The sequence below is a fragment of the Athene cunicularia genome, assembly GCF_003259725.1.
Source record: "Athene cunicularia isolate RWA chromosome 9 unlocalized genomic scaffold, athCun1 chr9_part1, whole genome shotgun sequence".
Taxonomy (NCBI): Eukaryota; Metazoa; Chordata; class Aves; order Strigiformes; family Strigidae; genus Athene; species Athene cunicularia.
The window spans coordinates 4,373,455-4,393,196 of record NW_020799110.1 but is presented as its reverse complement, the minus strand read 5'-3'; positions in this window follow the sequence as shown (position 1 = coordinate 4,393,196).

The following is a 19,742-nucleotide window of genomic DNA, read 5'->3' as shown; positions in this document are numbered from 1 at the left end:
TTTTTTTTTTTTTTTTTTTTTTTTTTTTTTTTTCTTTTTAGCTAACAATTCAGATTGTTAGGAATTTGAAATAGAATCCCTTGAATTTCTGGCAGTCAAGTGAATAGCAACAGACTTCAATGAAGTTGATAATGACTTTGAATCTGGTAGATAAAGCAGCTCCTGACATAATTTCTTGACCATCCCACAGGGCAGTGAATCAAATACAAAGAGCAAACAACACATATTCTGCATTCTCAGCACTGAAGGTTCATTTCTTGCTATTCTCCGTTAATCTCTTGCTATTCTCTCTCATTAGTCTGAGAGTTAATGGTGGAGATTCCAGAGTCTTTAACAACTTGTCATTTGCTACTGATATTTCTACTAAGTTAAGCAAACAAGATACCATCAGCTTTCCTTCATCTTAGTAGGAAAGAGCAGCCTGCCAGCCTGTTAAAAATTGATAACAGAATCCTCTAGAATTTGCTGGACCTAGGAACAGTTTGGAAGGTAAGAAAACTCAAAGTAGAGATTCACGGCCCTCTTTAGCTTGGCTGTCATCTCTATGTGAAGTCTTAAATTTGCAGAGGAGGAGAACAGGGCATTGCAGACTGTGAGAGAGAGTATTACGCTGGACAGCTCCAGAAAATTGCTCTGTCCTCATAACCTCTGCGATTTGTTTCTTGTGATCTTCCAGTTCTTTTAATTCGTTTCAGAAAAGTACATTTTATGTCAATGTTAACGTTTTTCAGCCAAAATGAAGGTTACTTCCGCCAAAGGAAACATTTAGCGGAGTGATTTCTTTTATTTACTAAGTCATTTACATGACTTAGCATCCGAACAGCTTTCTTGAAGCTTTTTTTTTTTTTTTCCTCAGAAAAGCACTTCTCAAGTACTCACAGAGAGTGTAAAATACTCAGAATATCTTTAAACTCAGTTCAGTCCACATCTGCACCGACTACAGACAAACACAGATATGTCTTGAAAACTTGCCTTATACGGGAAAAAAAAAAAAAACACAAAAAAAACAAAAAAAAACAAAACCAGAAAACCTTGTTTGATTTTGAAGCTCCTTTGTGCAAGAGCCTCATTTGTCAAGTTTCAAATAACATTTTTAAGGCTTTACAGATTAAGAACTAATAATCTTACTCCCACTATCCTGATCTTTGAGACATCCTCCTTTTGAACGTGTTGGAAATAGGTGGCACACATAACACTCCGATAATTCCTGTCTCAAAAGTTGTAAACTGAGCGCTGAAAAATCAATTTTTAGAACAATCAGATGGTTTATCTTTATTAATTCCTTTCTGTTTCAAGTCATACTTTTCTGTATTTTGCTTAATAGCCAAATTTCCAAACCAAAATTATTGATCTTTCAAATGCTGATACAAAAATATGTTGGTCTTTTGTGAAAATGCAAAATGCCCACTTGTAACAATTTCAGTAAAGCCTTTGAGTAGATGCAGCAAGCAAGAAACTTTGGACTGATAGGATTTTTGAATAGGAGTACCGTTATGACTAAATATTTATCTCTGTGCTCTGTTGACCACTGGTTAGGGACTGTGAGGGATGTTTTATCTCACACTGCCTGAACTCTTTCCATGAATTGTAAGATTACAGCTGTGCTAGAGGAAGATAGCCCAGAGCAGCAAAATTAAGGTAAATGCTATGAAATGTGGGAAGACTTTGGAGCTATTGAATAGTAGCAGGAAAGCAACACATCTCTGAAATCAAGCAAAATTTAAATAAGTAACTGGGTAAACAGAAAAAGAAGATATATAGATCTAGCAAAGAATATTATGGGAAGCAAGTAATAAAAAGTACGATGCTACAAAGCAGTAGGATGAGCTGACTGTAATTATTAAACAAAGATAGAGAACAAATTCCCAGAAATTCTCCAAACCAGAATTTCTACAGATTTCCAGCTGGGGCTGTAGTAGATTTGACACTAGAGCAGATAGGTTGTAGGATTTTGGAGAACAGTTTAAGTAATCTACTGTAGTTGTACAACACCCCTGAGCCAAGAGACTGGTTCCTTTACCTGTTCTAGCAATTTATTTTCATGACTAAGGCTAAAAAAGGTCACTTGACTTGAACTCTGAAGTTCCATATCATGCCACAGTGATGAGAAAATCAGTCTACATCCTAATGAGTTAAATCTCATCCATTTCGAGTTAGTGGGGGAAAAAAAAAAAAAAAAAGGCACATGAATCTTCAAAGGAAAGTGTCTTACAACAAATGATACCTCTAACTTGCCCAACATATCACCCTCCAATTACCATACTTAAAACAATGCATATTTTTGTTGCGGAAAGTCATATATGTGGGTGGCAGAACACATAGTACTTATTAATTCTGCTGCTGAAATTTGACTGGTAGCATCTTCTGCGTGATTTATCCACTTAGGGAAGGTAATTGAAAAACAGCAAAGAGCACAAAAGAGGACTGGGTGCTATTTAAGCTCTTTTGTGCCTCTGTTTTCTTGTAGGCTGGGTTGTGCGGCTGGCTTGTGTTAGGAGAGAGCCATTTCTGCTTGGTTTGAGCAGAGTTTGGAAATATTTAGGGGTTTCTGTTTGTTTGGTTGGTTTTATAGCTCGCTCAGTCACTATGGTCTCAGTTTCTGAAGTCCCTTAACACATCAACTATTTTAAAAACCTCTTATCCTTGACCGTTCAGTTTGTTCTTTGAAAATGAGACCAGCTACGCCTGTCATTCTGAGGGAGCACACATTTTAAGGGTCATAAAAGCAGGTGCCTCTTCTTTGACAGTATTCAGATTAATCGTAATGTGAAGGAAGTGAAGGAAAGCATATCCTTATACAGCCTGATGTCAGCTGCGTCACCTAATTTCTCCAGAATTCCTTTGACACTAATATGATGTTTCCTACGGAGAGCCACCACTGTGTCTAGTGTTAAAAACTTCTCATCAGTATTTTCATTTAATATAAAGAGCAGAGAAACTTTATAGCATTTGTTGAAGAAATTAACAGACAATCATCTCGAATTTTTTTTTCATCTTTATCTTCTGTTTTAGCATAGTACACAAGATAAGAATCACTGCAATAAGTACCTATTCCTTTTTATTTTTTATCTAGAATACATCCCTTTTTTTCTGTTCCTGGTTAGTATACTGTACATAAATATAGGCTCAAATTTGAACCTTAAAAAAATATTAGTGTTTGTTTTCTTCCAAAAGCTTAGTAAACTACTATTAGCTGTCTCATTAGGAAGAAATTCTAGCTTTTGATGCATTTCTGATAAGGCGGGAGTACTGTAATGCTGGTTTCTGTGCCTAGGGCAATGCCATACATGTATAAGGATATAATAGGCAACTGTTGAAAGAGAATAATGTGCAGTATCATTATTATTAGTTCAAGCAAAATTTTGAAAGAACAGGTAGCTTAAAGTGCATACAGATTTAAATAAGACACTCCATCCTATAAATGCTAGAATATGAAAATTGTTCTGCTGCCTGTAGTTGGCTTGTAGAGTTAACTTCTGGGGAGTTGGGAAATACTTAAGTAATTTTTACAGCAATTGGCTTGCATGAATATTGGCCGTAAAGACTTACACATCAGAATATGGAAGAGTTTTAAACTTTAGCATCTTACATTACTTTCATCCCGTACAATAAAGTATTATATTCTTCCCTGATGTTTCATCAGTATGCATAACTTCATTATCTCCATCTTCTAGACGCAACTAGTGATGTGCAATGTTTTAAATCATGCTGCTGAGGAGCGAAGTTTTCCTCATATCTTCCTTTTTTGTTTCACCAGATTTCACAGTTCTCAAGTCCCAGAGCAAATTCTTGGAAAAGAGTTTAACAATGTTTTAGGAATAAAAAATACATGGAAGGATATCAGAACTTTATCTGGTAAAAATTGTGTATGTTCATTTAAAAGTATAGAACTAAACCAGATGAGAGTAAATATGCTGCAAGTATTATGTGTCTAGCCACATTCAAATTAATGATAATATTCATAGTCTGGATTATAACAACAAAGTATTTCCATACTAAAAAATTCTGTTACCAAACATTAAAAAACAACTTTAAAATCAAATGGGCCTTCACACTCTTAACATGACAAATTCCTTCTTACAGTGCCTCTGTTTCATTATAAATTTTTAAAATTCTCAATGAAGTCCTTTCATGTTGTGCATTTATGAAATTTATTTTCATTTATAAGCTAAAAATAATCCTTTAAGGTTCAAAAGTATATTAAGAAGGTAAAAAACCCATTAAATTATTGAGGCAATTTTAAAGACTACCAGGTTCAACCTTGCTGGTTAGACAAGAAACAGACTTTTATGGGGCAAAACTAAACTAATGGAAGGCAGACATGGGATTCGATGACAGAATTATCTTTCAGGACTGTATATAACTCATAACTGCATGTTAAATGGATGTACTGGGGACAATAGAGGACTGGTTTGGCATGCCTGGCAATAAGAGTTAACAAGATGACAGTTGACTGCACCTTGGTCTCTGAAGCGGCTCCTAAACAGTATAATGATGTCCTCTAGTTGGTATTTCTTGAATAAATGATTTTATTTTGTTAGTTTTTCTCAGGCTCCAAGATGAGATGAAGCTTTATTTGAATTCTGAGAACTGATTTATTTGAACTTGAGTGACTTCTTTGTCTTAGCTGCATATATTTCCAAGTCAATATGGACATGCTTATTTACCTGAAAAAATCCATCTTTCTGCTAGCTCTTCAGCTGGTCTTTCCAAAGAAGTGACTAATGCTTTAGGTCATTATGATGTGGCTTGTCTGCTGTATTCCTGTCTTTGGTATCTTTACAGCTGTGGACTGTGGTTATGGGGGGTAACATGAATGTTTAAACTTGCAGGGTTATTTGAAATGTACTGGTTTATTAAGTCATATTTTAACTGAGTGGATATTTTTATTTCTTCCAGTCATCCCTAAGCAAGGTGGAAATAAAAAAAAAAAGTGAATTTATTATAGCAGCTGAGAATTATTGTTTGTCTGCTGAAGAGGTGAAGAGAATCAGGACTCCGATACTCAACATCATTAGCTGTGAAGAATTCTCACAAAAGTCAGTAGGAGTTTTGAATAAACACTGACAGCAGGGTAATGTCCTTAGAGGTTATTTCTGTTTCAGATGAATCTTCCTGTTCTGCATTACCACCTGTGCTGTCCCTTGTTTGACAAATTAAAAAGAAGCGTCACAGATATTTTAATAAAAATCAGAGTGCTGCCAGTATTTTAAAGGACAAGGCAGTACCACAGGTTTTTGAAATTCAGAGTAATGAATAGCAACTTTAAATATTTCAGTCTCTGGGCTATTGAATAACACAATCCATCCTTCTAAAACCAAACCAAAAAATGAAAAACAAAGTAAAATACCTTTTCTTAAAGACAATAACAAAGCTGTAACACGTTTACTGGAGAAAGAATCAAAGAGCAAATAACATAGTTGGATGTTCACCCATCACTTGTTGCACTACTGAAAAGTACTCAAGTTGAGCAAGAATGGACAGAAAGTATAATGAGCAAAATTGTTCGGTCACTACTAGTTTGCTGAAATAAACCACTAATCCTGACCTCTTGATACAATTATGTTGACAGCTTTTGTCATATTCCCATGAAGCCTTGAGTGATGTTGACTAAAAGGACTCAGGCATATTTTCACTGTTCTTATGCTAGACATATTAGGAGTTTAATATGATAGTTTATAAAAAACACATTTAAATATATGTACAGACTTCTAAACTTGCCTCATTGCCTTGCAACACTATTAGACGTGGACAACTGGGTCTCTTATTGTGGGAGATGAAAACATTTAATTTTCAATCAGAGGAATCCTTTCTAAATACACTATTGACATTGGCTGTCTTCTGCTTCGTAATTAATAATCCAGATTTTAACATCATATTATTTAAAGACAATCAGTTTATTGTTTGATTGTTCCTAGATGAAACTTATGACTTCTTGACTTCCGTTTCTCCTTTTCAGAAAGCAATGCGTTAACTTGCAGTGATTGATGTGCAGAACACTGCTGATGTGTGATGGGTGTATATTGACCTTCTTAGCTACCAAAGTTACAGCCTTTCTTCTCATGCTTCTTTTCCTTCTCTTGTGTTATAACCCTGCCTTCTCAGTCAGACATAGCTTTAGCTCACAGAGTCTGGAGGCCAAAGTTAGGGGGTGGGGTCTTGATCCTCCTACCTGTAGAGGTCAAAATATCAGCTAGTTCCCAAACTCCCTTTTAATATTATCTCCACGACCTTCTGATGTCTGTCTTCCCTGAATGGACTTTGCTCTGCCTCCTTGCCCCAGAAATTCAACCTCTGCCTGGCTCACCAGACACTTCCATGCCCTCTGATATGGTTTGCGATATCCCTCCTAAAAATGTGATCTTTAAGTGAGTAAATATACACCAGTTAAATGAGTTTAATTTTTAAAATGTATGTCTCATAGCGGGTAGCACTTTCTGTGTTGCTGAACTACAGCTGAAAAGCAGAATTTATATTGAAGAGTAGGAAATAGAAAAGACCTTCAGATATATCTTGTCTGTTGTCTTACCTCTAAAATATCATTCCTTGTATGTTCTCCATATGTCTTGTCTTTTCTTGTTACAGGCTTATGTTTCAGGGCATATGTATTTGTCTTTCCTGTAGGAACTTATCTAGTAGTTTCCTGAATTGTTGACATTTATTTTCTTGGAATAAATTATCTTGATTTTGCTGCAATATTTCCTCTTGTACCTAAACATTGTCTAAGAATTGTCAAATTTCCTGTTTTATGGTGACTTTCCCAGAATTTGCAAGCTTACCCTTCTGCAGGGCAAGACAGGAAGATGCACATTCCTGGGTCCTCCATGGGACCCTATAATCAATATCAGTGACTGTGCACAAATATCTAAACTTTGGTATAACTCCAGTAGGAAGAACCAAAAGACTGTCTGATCTTGATGTAAAAACCAGAGACGGGACTCATATTTCTTGGAACTGAGTGCTTTGACTGTATTTTAAAGTACTTTGGGTATTTTTTCTTACATACCATCCCAGATCAAGACTGTTCAGTTCTTGTGACATTATGTGTATTTCTTTTGTGTTAGTATAGAAGAATTCTAAATAACAAAAGATTTAGTTATTTTTTTGATGTAACATTGTTTATTTTCTGGCTATCCTTAGTCATCTTTTTCATAGAAAGGTAGAAATAAAATCAGCAGAGTCAACTGACCAGCCACAGTGAACATCATTGTGTATACCACAGAATATTATATTAGTTAATACATGCATTATTAAAATAGCTATGATAATTGTAGCTGCTGCAAATTGCATCATGTAGTTTGTCATATTGATTGAGAAATGGCTTTTTAATTCATCGTGAATTCATGTTCGTATTTGTTTTGCCTTCACTAAGTGGTAGATGCTTGATTTAAAGAAATTTTAAAAAAACCACCCTGTAATTCTTATTTTCGTGATGCAGTTATCCATCTGATGAAAGTGAATTCAAATGAGCAACTAATCTTTCATGGATTGCCAAACAACAGTGATTGGCTGCTAACACAGTATTTGAATTTGCACTACAGCCAGTGAATATTGATATAAAATTTGAAGTGCTCACAAACGTTTCCCGGTGCTTGGTATTAAATTCTCTGTGTCCTTAGAAGCATGTGGTTTTTGATGTAAACACTAGATTATTTTCAAAATAGGAATTAAAAATATTTTCCAGTTAAGAAATGTGTCACAGTCTGGAATTCTTTGATTAGAATACATCATTTGGAAATATATAAGGTGGTGGCTTCTGACTTGCAGAGGAAGACAATCTTTTGTTGTAAAAAGGTAACTGTGGAGATGTCAGTAGATGTTGCTCATTGAAGATGAATATGCAAATTGAGAGTTCAAAAACAAAAGAAATATTGTGCCTTGGGAATATTTCCTTTGTTGTTTTCTTTCCTCTTTTCTTTTGGGGAGCGAGTTGTTAAGAGACTAGGAATATTAATTACTATGATAAGTGTATAAAAAAATTCTGAGTAACAGCTATTTTATAAAGGACTTTTTCTTGAGATTATAAACTGGTAAACATGCTGCAGTTTAATGAAAAAGATAATTAAAAGTTGTATCAAATATATATATATATTTTTTACTATTTTTTGAGTTAGGACTGTCTTTTCTCCTTATTTTTATAAAGGATATTCTGAAGTCCCCACTTTATAAAAGCAGTTCTGAATAATTTATGTAATGCACTGATGGAAACAAAAATGGAATTTATAACTCAGTGATGTTTCCCTGCTTATTGTGCAAGAGGAGGAGAAGAGTTATGTGATAAATTAGCTGTAAAAAGGAGTGGTAACTTACTTCATAGTGAATAATAAGTAAATCACCATGGTATTCAACGTAAAATGTGTTTCATGAAAAGTATTAATAGGTGCACAATTGGATTACATAGAAAATCTATTGTAATTTAATATTTAGTTTACATTTACAGGTAAAACCTGTTTTATAGCAGAGACTATGTTAATGCATTTGGAATACTCTGCTTCCTACAACAGGCCTGAAGCCCCCTGCCTGGCTGGATGGCTGAAGTGGAGCCCTTAGTTAACAGATCATTTTTTCTACTAAATCTCTTACTTTTTGCGTAAGGTTGGGGACGTTTTTCGTTTGTTTATTTTTCTCCCATATGTATTCAAATGCAACAATTCATCCTCTGCCAAAAAAAAGAAAATCAATCTACTTTAAACACAACTGACTCTTAAAAAAAAATTTAGAGTTCAGGCAACAGCTGACTGTAGAGTCCCAGCATTCTAGATCTGCCTAATGCAAGCTGGTGAGATTTTCCCTGACATGTACACTAACTAGCAAACACTTTGCTTTCAATTTTATCTCTCTGCCCACTATACACCTCTAGCTTTATCCTATTTGTCACACAACATTTACTATAGATAAATATAGTGCAAGTAGACATTGCATTTGCTTTTGATGACACAGTTCAGAACTGACCTTCAGTTCTCCTGTAATCTCATTGCAGAGTGTTTCTTGGGCAGAAGTTACAAAATTGGACTAAATTATACCAGTGAGCTGTGGTCCTCTGGAGACAGCGACAGACTAAATGAGTAAGTGCATCCTACTTTCTTACAACTTTCCAACCGAAACTCCAGCTGGATTATAGGGATTTCAGTTTGCAATTCTGCAGATGTTCTTCTGCATTGCTGCCGTTCACATAAGGCTCCGTATGACTTGCAAGCTGAAAAAACACTGTTACCTACCAGCTTGCCCAACGTCTTGTAATTTTTTCTAGGTACTAATTTTTCGTTAATTTGTCTGTGGAATTGATTTAATCCCCAAATGAAGTCCTAAGAAGTGCTGGGCACCATTTACATCAGGCCTGAAACTTCAAACTAAATGTTGTTATTGCTGGTAGAAAGGAAAGGTGGATCTGTGTGAGCAGCAGCCTTGCTGTTGCAATCAGGTTCTAACTTGGGTGCCGGGTTTGCAGTCTCTGGGAAATAGGACTTTTCAGCAGCTCTTGAGATTTTATCCTCTGTGGTTTTATGTTGGCTTGAAGTTTGTACTAGAAATATACGTAGGCTACAGGTATACAGTCACCTAAAATAATTTAACATCTACTGTTAACAGCTTAATAGTAGATGACACGGTTGCTTGGAAGCCCTATGTCCTTTTTCAAATGCATTTTACTATATTAAGGTATTGTGCTGTTATAGTTGTCTGGTGGTCTAGGAACAATCAAAACCATGAAACACGCTAGAATTATAAGTGCAGGCAACATTAACGCTTACCTTTATGTGATACTAAGAAATGTAATGCTAAGTTATTATCTGAGGCATCTATACGCCTTCCTAGTATCAGTCTATAGCATCAGAGGAACATAAGGGAAGATACAACATAGCCCATGGAGGCTTCCAGATATTTGTCATCTTTATAGGTAGAAATGTGTAATAATAACATGGTAAAGTTTAATTCCAGAACAGCTGCTAAGTATTAAACTGTGATTGGAGCACACTTGCTGTTGAAAATGTTCTAAGGGAGAAGTTTTACAAACTCTTTGGAAGGGATTTTAATACTGCAGGAATTTTAATGTAGCAGGACTCTTTTCAGAAATGACAGAAAACAACCATGGGACAATTCTTATCTCTGTTTTTCTCAAACAAGATATTTGTGAGCTACTACCAGATTAAAAATCCAAAGTTTTGGTTTGGGGCAGAACTTTAGGAAAAATCTACTGTACAGAAGTATGGAGTCAAATGATGAAGTCAGTGGCATTAAGATCAGTGGTTTTGAACAAAGAATGCAGATTTTGACCCATACTTTTTATAATTTAGCCAGGGCAGATTTATTGCAATTTTATTCTTGCAATGGCAGCTTTTATAATTAAATGTGGTCAGAAGTTTAGATTTCCACAAACCTAAGTGAAGCCTTTAACAGCCTAGTAAGTCTCCAGCTGGTAAACCAGTTAACCTGGTAAAATCCATGCTGGAGAACACCTTCAGTACAGATTAATTTAAGATGTCTATGTTCTGAGTCACATACTGTCTGCACTTTTGAGTATTGCCTCTTAGAAATAAATATGTGTAAAAATATGTCATATATATATATATATGTGATCCTAAAAATTTTTCACAGCTCAGTCAATTACATTGAATCACACATGAACACTATTTAAAGAAAAAGCAAAAAAACAAAGAAGAAAAAGGCACACACTAGCAGAGGTTAGAACACCAGAGGTCTACTACACAAGCACTCATTCAACCTTGACAGCAAGCATTAGGTAGGGCAATGGTCACAACTGGAGCTTATTAGCTAGCTAGTGAGATTTCTCCTAAGGAAGAAAAGAGAAATTCACAGGAAGAAGGAAAGGTATTTTATTTTGCACTGATTTTCATGAGGTAAAATAGTCTGTCATTAGAACAACAGGTTGCTGGGTTTGCTAGGGGGAATTTTTCTTCAAATCCTAAGCAAGTGTTGCAAGATCTGTCTGCAAAGGGAAATGGTGTAGGTACCAGCCAAAACAACTCTTAACATGCTCTCCGGATCCTTCCAGAACAAGATTTCCTGTGTTTAAATGTACTGTCACAAGGACTTTGTTATTAGTTAAATGGCGGAGAAACACACATCTTGGCAATTAAAAGAATTTTTGAAATAATTGAATCATTTGCAACCCCTTCATGTGTCAAAGTTAATCAGGAAGGTCTAATACGCTGTTTGTGAAAGGCATTGCTATGAAACACTGTTTTTCAGACCCTTTGTATCTTTGCATTCTACGATCTTCTGCTTATATTGCAGAAATAATTATCTCCTTTAGGTTGCCTTTATATTACATATTGAATTTGTTAGTTTCTAAGAGATATAATTCAGTTCTGTGTGACTGGTAAACCCATCCCAATGATGTGAGTTGTGCCAAATTTCTTGATTTTTTTATATATTCCACTGGAGACAACATGTAAAATAGGGAAAATATGCAGCTGGTTTCTTTGAATTCCCCTCTCCTTTGGCAATAAATAATGACATTACTTAAGAAGCTGTTCATGAATCCATCAAATTAGCATTATTGAGCACAAATATTTTGTCTTATAACTCATTAATTATTAACAATCTCTTTGCTCTGCTGATTCAGAGAAGATGAGCTCCTCTGCGAAGCCCCTGCTTACAGCAGACAGACAGTGCAAGATACTTTAAAGTATATATGGTCTAATCATATAAATTGTCACAGTTGGCATATTCAAAAGCCCCTCTGGTTAAAAGGCTGGACTTGTAAGGAGTTTTAAAAACACCTAAATCTAGAAATCAGTGACAACCTCACTGCTAATGAAAGTCTTGAGGTGTTTAAGTTTTGCTATTGAAGTCCTCGGTGCTTCTGTGTTTCTGTCTCATGTGCACCACAAAGCTGTGACATTTCTGTAACTCTTGGTGTTTATGCTCCCTATGAATTCGCAGATTAGATTTTCTTTAGATTTTCTTCTGATTATTCTGTCTTTGGGGCTGATACAGTAGGCGTTTTCAGAGCACTGATAAGGCAAAGACAAAACGGTGGGGAAAATGTCTGTTGGCTTCCCCATGAGTAAAAATGTTCATCTGGAGTGTGGGAAAGAGTGTAATTTCTTTTTTTAATCTGATTTCAAAATCTGTACTGAACATAAGTCTTCTTCCCATAGGAGGATTTTAGTGGCTTGATTTTAGCTATTCAGTAGTGAATCCCTCTCAGTCATTCCTATTTAAGTTATCCCACTTGATAATTTAACATATTCATTTTAAGAGAGACTATTTCAGATTTCCCAAATCAATACCTTATAATGAGACTTATAAAGTGATTATTACTCTCTTTCTGGTGGTACTGTACTTCAGTCATGCTATACAGCACAAGTTAATTTCAGCTGGAAACAGCAAGGGATAAAGATTGAGAAAAAGATTTACTGCAGTGAAATTGCAAGTTGAAAGATGTTTGGATTTGGATCTAATGTCCATAACTCTCACAGATTTTGAGGGAATTAGGTTCTGAGACATACATGAAGTGCATTAGTGAAAGTTTCACTAGCTATGTGCAGTATCAGTTAATGAAAATTTCTTGAACTTCCTGACACTGTGTCTTCAGATGATGTAAACCAGTACAGCTATTTATACAGCTATTGTTTTTGTGCCGTTATAGTGGCCACAGAGCAACTGAATATCCCTTTAACACTTTTCAGGAAGTCTAAATTAAGATCAGGAAAGTGTTCTATGAATTTGGTGTTTATGTAGTTGCTGAATGGTTCTAGTTGTCATTTCATCTGGAAAAAAAAAAAAAAAAAGAGTAAAAACTTGGGCACAAATTTTATTATATTGGATTGTGCTGCAACTGCAAACACTCCATAAAAAGGCAATGGGTATATTATAGCACTTTATTTCACTCTTAATCTTGTAGTGCTAGCAACTTGGTGCAAAATGAAGTTCTAAATTTGCATTAGGATAGAAGAATCCAAATCTTAATGCATTCAGCTCGATGAAAAAGTCAAAAGGAGATTAGAACTAGCATCCACTCAGCCTGTAAAATTAATTTCTGAAGGAGTCCGGAGCCTCAGATATTATTGTGAACACTAATTTTGTGAAATGAAAGACAGACCATTGATAATTTGTGTTCAGGCAAATTGGTATGTACGGGACATGCACAATCAGATCTCTTGTCTTACTAGCTGCATCACCACACGCTCCCATCACTGCATGAAACCATCACAGAATGTGTGAGACTGGGCGATTTTTGAAGTGCATGTTACTTTTTTTTTTTTTTAATTCTCTTTTCATAGCCTTTAGGGTGCCTGGGTTATGATTTTTAGCTTCTCTCTTCAGCAACAGAGAATTGAGTTCTGTAAGCACTAATAAAAAAGCTGTAAAAATAACACATGGATAACCTTTGAAGAAGTCTGCCACAAAATTAGATGCCAAATTCAAGATGGGTATATTTAATACAAGACTGGTGCTAGTCAGGATTTCTGAGTCTCATTCCAATCAAGGAAGTTTGTTAAAAAAGAGGAATTCTGTTTATCTTCCAGTTAATCAGACCAGATAGTTTCCCCTTCATTCCCTCCATTCATCAGCTTCTGATTCCCTCATGGCCAACTTGCAATGCAGTGGTTTTTATGTTGGTAAACAAAGTAATGAATGAAACAAATAAAAAACCCCTAAGCTGCTGATCTGGGTTATTACAACATCCCCTTGGATAAGCCTTCTGATTCATTAACAGAGTCTTTGTTGAATTTCTAGACCTTTTAAACTCAGTGCAGTGTGCTCGTCTCTGTTCATTTGCAAGGAATCATGCTTGATTTAGTTAGTTCACATGGTAATGTATGTAGCTTGATAATTTTCTTTAGCTTTCACGGCTTACGTATTACCTTGCATTTCCATTTGATTTGCTGGCACATGCCAACATTCAGAAGTTTGTGGATTAAATATAAATAGAGTGTGTCTGCTTGCCAGTCCAATTCCAGTGAATTAATAGCTAAGTGTGAATTACAGCATTCGCGCCCTAAGAAGGTTACAAAATATGTGTAAGACTGAGAAGCAGAAATTTTCACGGTATGTGATGATTTCACAGTTTTCCCCATAGGTCACCAAGCTTTTCGTGTAAGTTGGGACATACATGCAGTCAAATTTTCAAAAGCTCATAAACAGATTTGACTATGCCTGTAATCCAGAAGCAGAACTTCATGTCAGCTATATATAATTCAACCAGCTCTAAATAAAATGCAAGTATGTAGTGGTATGACAGTGACAGCATGCGGCTTCGTTGCAGACTGACTGAAAACCCATCTTGGATTCCAGAAAAATATCTGGCTAAATAACCTAGAGGGGAAAATGGTGCGTTCTGCCTCCTCTCAGGAGATGGGCTGGTTTAAAACTAGTTTCAGTCAGTAGGTGTGCTCTCAAGAGAACTTTGAAAACGCGTTAGACTTGCGCTGATGTTTTTAGCCTGTAGGCAAGGACCAGCTGGAACTAACTGGCAGCTGCCCAGGGAGGTGGGTAGGACTGTGGTGAACTGCAGCTGCCGAGGATCAAAGGTTGTTGGTGGTGAAGTATCACTGCAGCGGTTGTACCTTCAGTCATTCCACTTAGCGTAGCAACAGTGTGGTTTTATAACTAATGCCTTGTAGGAAATAAATGTGCTGCCTTATTGCTAACATTTGAAATGGTAGGGAATGGATGAATGTTTGTTGGAGCAGGAAAACAGGTGCACTACGTGACATTTCGGGTATTTTCCCTCTGGAAAATGGAGTTTTACTCAATATTGGTAAGTTCCTGTAGAAAAGGAAAAACAATATGCTCCAAACAGGACTGCTGTCACCCTTTGCATGGTTGCTTACAACAGACCCCGTATTTCCCACAGTCTCATGGACTCGTACTGCAGGACAGATTTCAGTGACGGGTTTGCAGAGCTGTACTTGCCCACGGGCTCCTTTTAATGGTAGGGAAAGCTCGTGTCCACACCCCGCCAGATTCAGGAGTGCCAGAGACTGTGTTTAGCCTGCAGAGCAGCTGAATTCTAGGATGCACGTCATGGCCGTAGAGCGCTGTGTGGTTTGGGTTTCTTCCCCCCAGAATTGCTCGTGGTCTTACTGTGACGTGAGTGATCACTCAGACCTGTGTGGGAAATGCCGCAGGACCCCCAGTCCAGGCGTAGCTGGCAGGCCAGTGAATCTCGGGGGGGGGCTGTCATCTTAGTGTTCTTTTTGGCACCCACAGAACCTGCACCACACTGTCCAGATTTCTGCTTTTCACGTCTGTGTGTCGTCTGAGCGCTACCAGTGCTGTAACACACGTGGCCAGACACTGCACATCGTTTCTACTCAGGAACCTCTGTCAGATGGAGTTTAAAATAATCATCTACAACTTTGTGATAGCCTTTCTAGGTGATATCCACAGCTTGCGGAACTCGTTTAGGATATTTTCTTCCAAAACTATCATTTTTATAGATCTGAGATCTTCACACAATTAATATCAGACAATATCATTCTCCCTTTCTGTTAATCTCTTCAGTGGTTAATAGTTAAATATAATTTCTATTTCATGATTCAGCCATGTCTTTTTTTTTTTTTTTTAATTTTATTTTATTTATTTAAGATGAGCAGTACCAGCATACCTAGATGAAGTTTTTGATCCTTGGGTGCTTACAGCACAATGTTCTAAGCCTTGTACGTGATGGACTCCAACCTCTGTAGAAGCATCACTGTGAATTATTAAGGGCTTCTGATTTTTTTCTTTTTTGTTTGTTATGCCTTACAGCTTTGGAAGAACTTTATTATCAGAAATACAGAAGGCTAACGTTAACCCTTCAGAAGGTTATCTGAATGTACTGTAAGGAATAACTTCAGCTTCACCCTTTGCTTTCATGAAATGCTGCTTTTGTCCAAAAAAAAAAAAAAAAAAAAAAAAAATCTGAAAATCTGTTCTTTTGACATGCTTCAGTTAATTTTATTCCCACTGATTTTTTGTCGTCTTGATTGTTGTGAGAAACAAATAAGCTGATCAACAGTAAGTCTCTCCTCCTACAATCTGGTCATATTCACTTTGACTGGCAGAAAGGTAACATTTTAAAATATTCCGTAATTTAGCCTACTTTTTTTACAATCAGGATGGGATAAAGTGAAAACGAATGGTATAGACTGGGTCCACACCCATTAGAAGTCAATGAAAAGACTCTAGATACTATGTAAAGGCTTCAGTTCAGTCCACCAGTGAGCAGTAAATTCATCACACAAGTGTTTTGTAGGCCAGTGGAGGACTCTTGCCATGCTTTGAGACTGCAGGTGTGTGTGGTAGCAAACTAAAGAGGAAAATTATATTCCACTTAATATTTCCATCTTCCCAGAGCACTGTATGATTAACAGCTTTTTTTTCCTTTTTTTTTTTTTTTTTAAATAAAATTATTTTCAAGCAATGTCAAAAAGGTAAACATGGATAAATGGGCTCTTTAATTACAAACAACTCTATAGCTTTGGCATAAAATACCTTGGAGCATTTGAATGCATTATTTGCAATATAAGACAAGTGGTTATGCACTTAGTGTCACTCCCAAAGTCACCGCTCCCAAAGACGTGAGTCTGAGTGTGAACTGCCTGTGTGTGTGCACCAGCCGTGCTCCCCTTGGCCCCAAGGAAAAAATACCCCATGGATTGACCTGCAGGGCCCTGTGGAGACGAAAGTGTTCATTTAGACAATTACTGTATACTAGCTGATGAGCTGTGAGTGCTAGAGATATTACAAAACACAGTCAGCTTCATGGGAAATTTTCTCCTCTCTGTGCTGTAACTCTCACCAGGTTGTCTCCTACCACCATGCTTCATATACTGTTGGCAGACAATTATGGATTCAGTGCTTTCAAAACTAAATTGTCTTTCAATCACAAGAACAATATACAAACAGAGAGCAACAGACTGTGCAAAGATTTTCTATCTCTTAAAACCTGGTCAGGTCAGTCCTTTTTTGAAGGGAACTCAAATATCTGAGGAGGGAAGGAGGGTAGGAAGCGGGTGGCAAGGAGACGGTCAGGGTACGTCTGTCCTACAGAGCAGATGGTCAGTGTACCCACTGATGAGTCACATCACCTCTTTGTGTCTCGCTGCTAATGCACAGACATTCTAGGAAAATCAATGCAAGGCTCTCTTTAAATAAATTTGCTAGAAAGTAGTTTCTTGAAAGATATATAGGATAAATGCAGGTGCCAGGGCTATGTGCTGTATCAGAACACAGATCTCATTCTGGTTTACTTCCTTTTTCCTTATTTTTTTGGTTTTTATTACTAATTTACCTTGGATTCTTTTCCTAATGCTTTTCCTTTGTCCCTTTTTTTGTTATCCTTTCTTGCATGTTTTTAAAGGTATGTTATATTTCTTTGTCGTGTCTTTTCAGGTTCCACAAGGAAAAAAATCTTCCAGTGTTAAAGGTATTGCAAATTTACAGGCTACGTACACTTTCAAAAATTTTCTAGGAAGAGCTACTTTGTGTTTGCAGTCCTGTGCACTTGAGTTGTGGTTCAAAGATGTCAAAGTTGTCCTTTTTCTGAGCTGTTCTAAAGTTGTCCCGGGCTTTGGAACATGGATTAGGTATTTTCAGTAGACTGGGTTTACCTCCTGTCAGGAATCATTAAGAAAACAAAGTGAAACAAACACAACGTTACACAGGGCCAACATTATAACCAAATAAGTAGTTCTTGTAGATTTTTTTTTTTTTTTTTGTAATTGCCCTTCACAGCATCATATGAATCCCTGAGGCTTCTGCCAGGAAATCTAGGGTCTTATTTAATCTTAATATATGTTATCATTTGAGGATAGCTCAGAGCGCATCTTACACAATTATAAACCAAATATTTTTATTATGATTTTTTTAAATCATTATTTAGACATACTTCCGGATATGTAGCATGTCCTTGTGAAATTATAGCAGCTACCAAAGCAACAACTTAAATGACTCTACTTTGCATAACACCAGCACTCAAAAACCTTAAAAGCTAAATAATACAAAACATTAATGGCTGCTCTTGTTCATGCATCTCAGCTGCTTTAGCAGATGTAATATTATTAGCTTCTTCCTTCACAGTAAATTAGATATGCAATCAGTAAGGGTAAGAGGCAGATTTACAGAATATGAAAATGGCCTGTGAAAGATTATTCACAACAGCAATCAGCGATTGCTGAAACTTGGGGCAGGCACAGTATTTTGTAAACAGTAAGAATCGTGGTTTATTTCTAGAAGTTAATTCAGGCACGGTACTTTACTCCTGAATGCTGCTGCTGTTTTCCATTCTGTGGGTGGAATCCTGTCGGGGGCAGGTGGTTGGTGGCAGTGGCCGCAACAGCTCACTACTTGTAGCCAAAGTTTTCCTGATATTTCAAGTAGTGGGAATCTGTGTTGTGTAAAGGATTTATAACTGGCAGGTTTTAGAAACAGTTGAATGCAAACTAGTTCAGCATGGCAAGACCTTATCTACGCCACAGTTCCAGCTGGCTGCAAACCATTTAAAGATGCGACTGCATCCTCTGGTGATAGCGTTTTGTGGTTTTTCTCCCCTCAGTTTGGCAGACATCTTTTATTCAGCCAGACTCCGTTTTGTTGATGCTTTGGGTTTGCTAGCTTAGCTTCAGTCAGTTAAACTTGTCCTTCTGGGATGCTAGAGACTGCGAAGAGTGACATTTGGTCTACAGAATTTTTAATGGGAGAGTGATGACAAGAATCTCTCTGAACACCCATGCTTGCTTTAGAAACCTGGGGCTGCTTTATAAGGTTTTTATATTAAATCTCAAAGACTTCCTGAAGTGTCTTCATATGATATCCTTTTATCATAAAGCAAAACAAAAAAAAAGAGGTCGTGCCAGCAAGTTAGTCTTGAATCGGGACAGACTAATGTCTGTTTCTCAGTCCTGCATTATAATTAATAAATCACTACCTCAAATGTAACAGAAATTGAGGGCTAAGGTCTCACTTGACATAAAACCCAACAAGTCTCAGGAGCTATTTGGAAGGCTGAAGTCAAGAGAGACCATAGTGACTTAAAATATCAGAGTAGATGATTGTGACCCCTTAAAATTCTGTGTTAGAGTCGATATGGATTGAGTGTCTAAACTCAGTGCTATTTAAAACAAAAGTGGGTAGTTGTAATACTGGGCTTTCTTTATTTGCTTCCTTTTATTTTGAAAACAAATTGAAGGAGCAGTATAACTGTATAATGGCGTGATAAATCAGTCAATTTACATTTGGCAGAATAAAATTAGCATAGCCATTACTTCATAATAGGGCATGGCTATGACTATGGAATTGATTTCAGAGTAAGGCTGATCCATTACAATTTTGTTAATATTGAATTTTAAATAGGATGATGAATTGCTAATCAATGCATTTTAAGAAGCAACTTAGGAAAAAAAACCCTATTGTTTACTTTTTTAAGTGTGTCATTTTACTGGGCTTCCATATTAGAAAGTTTGTATAAATAAAATTACACTGTGGACACTTGTACAATTCAAGGACCAATCTTTGTTAGACTAAGAATTCTTTCACCTATATTCACTATAAACTTAGACCATTTTTGGTGCACTTTGGGCTTGCTCTGAAAAGATGGACTAATGCTGTTGTGCTGTTTCATATCCTAAATAAAATAATGTAATAACAAATGGGAGGAAACTTTGGTTAGTTCCTTCTTTGTACAAAATCCCTTTCCATTTGTTTTTCTCAGCTGTGCATACTTCTTATTCTAACATACACATAGAATTTAGATTTATGAGTTGATCCTAAACCTGAAGGCGGTTTTAGTC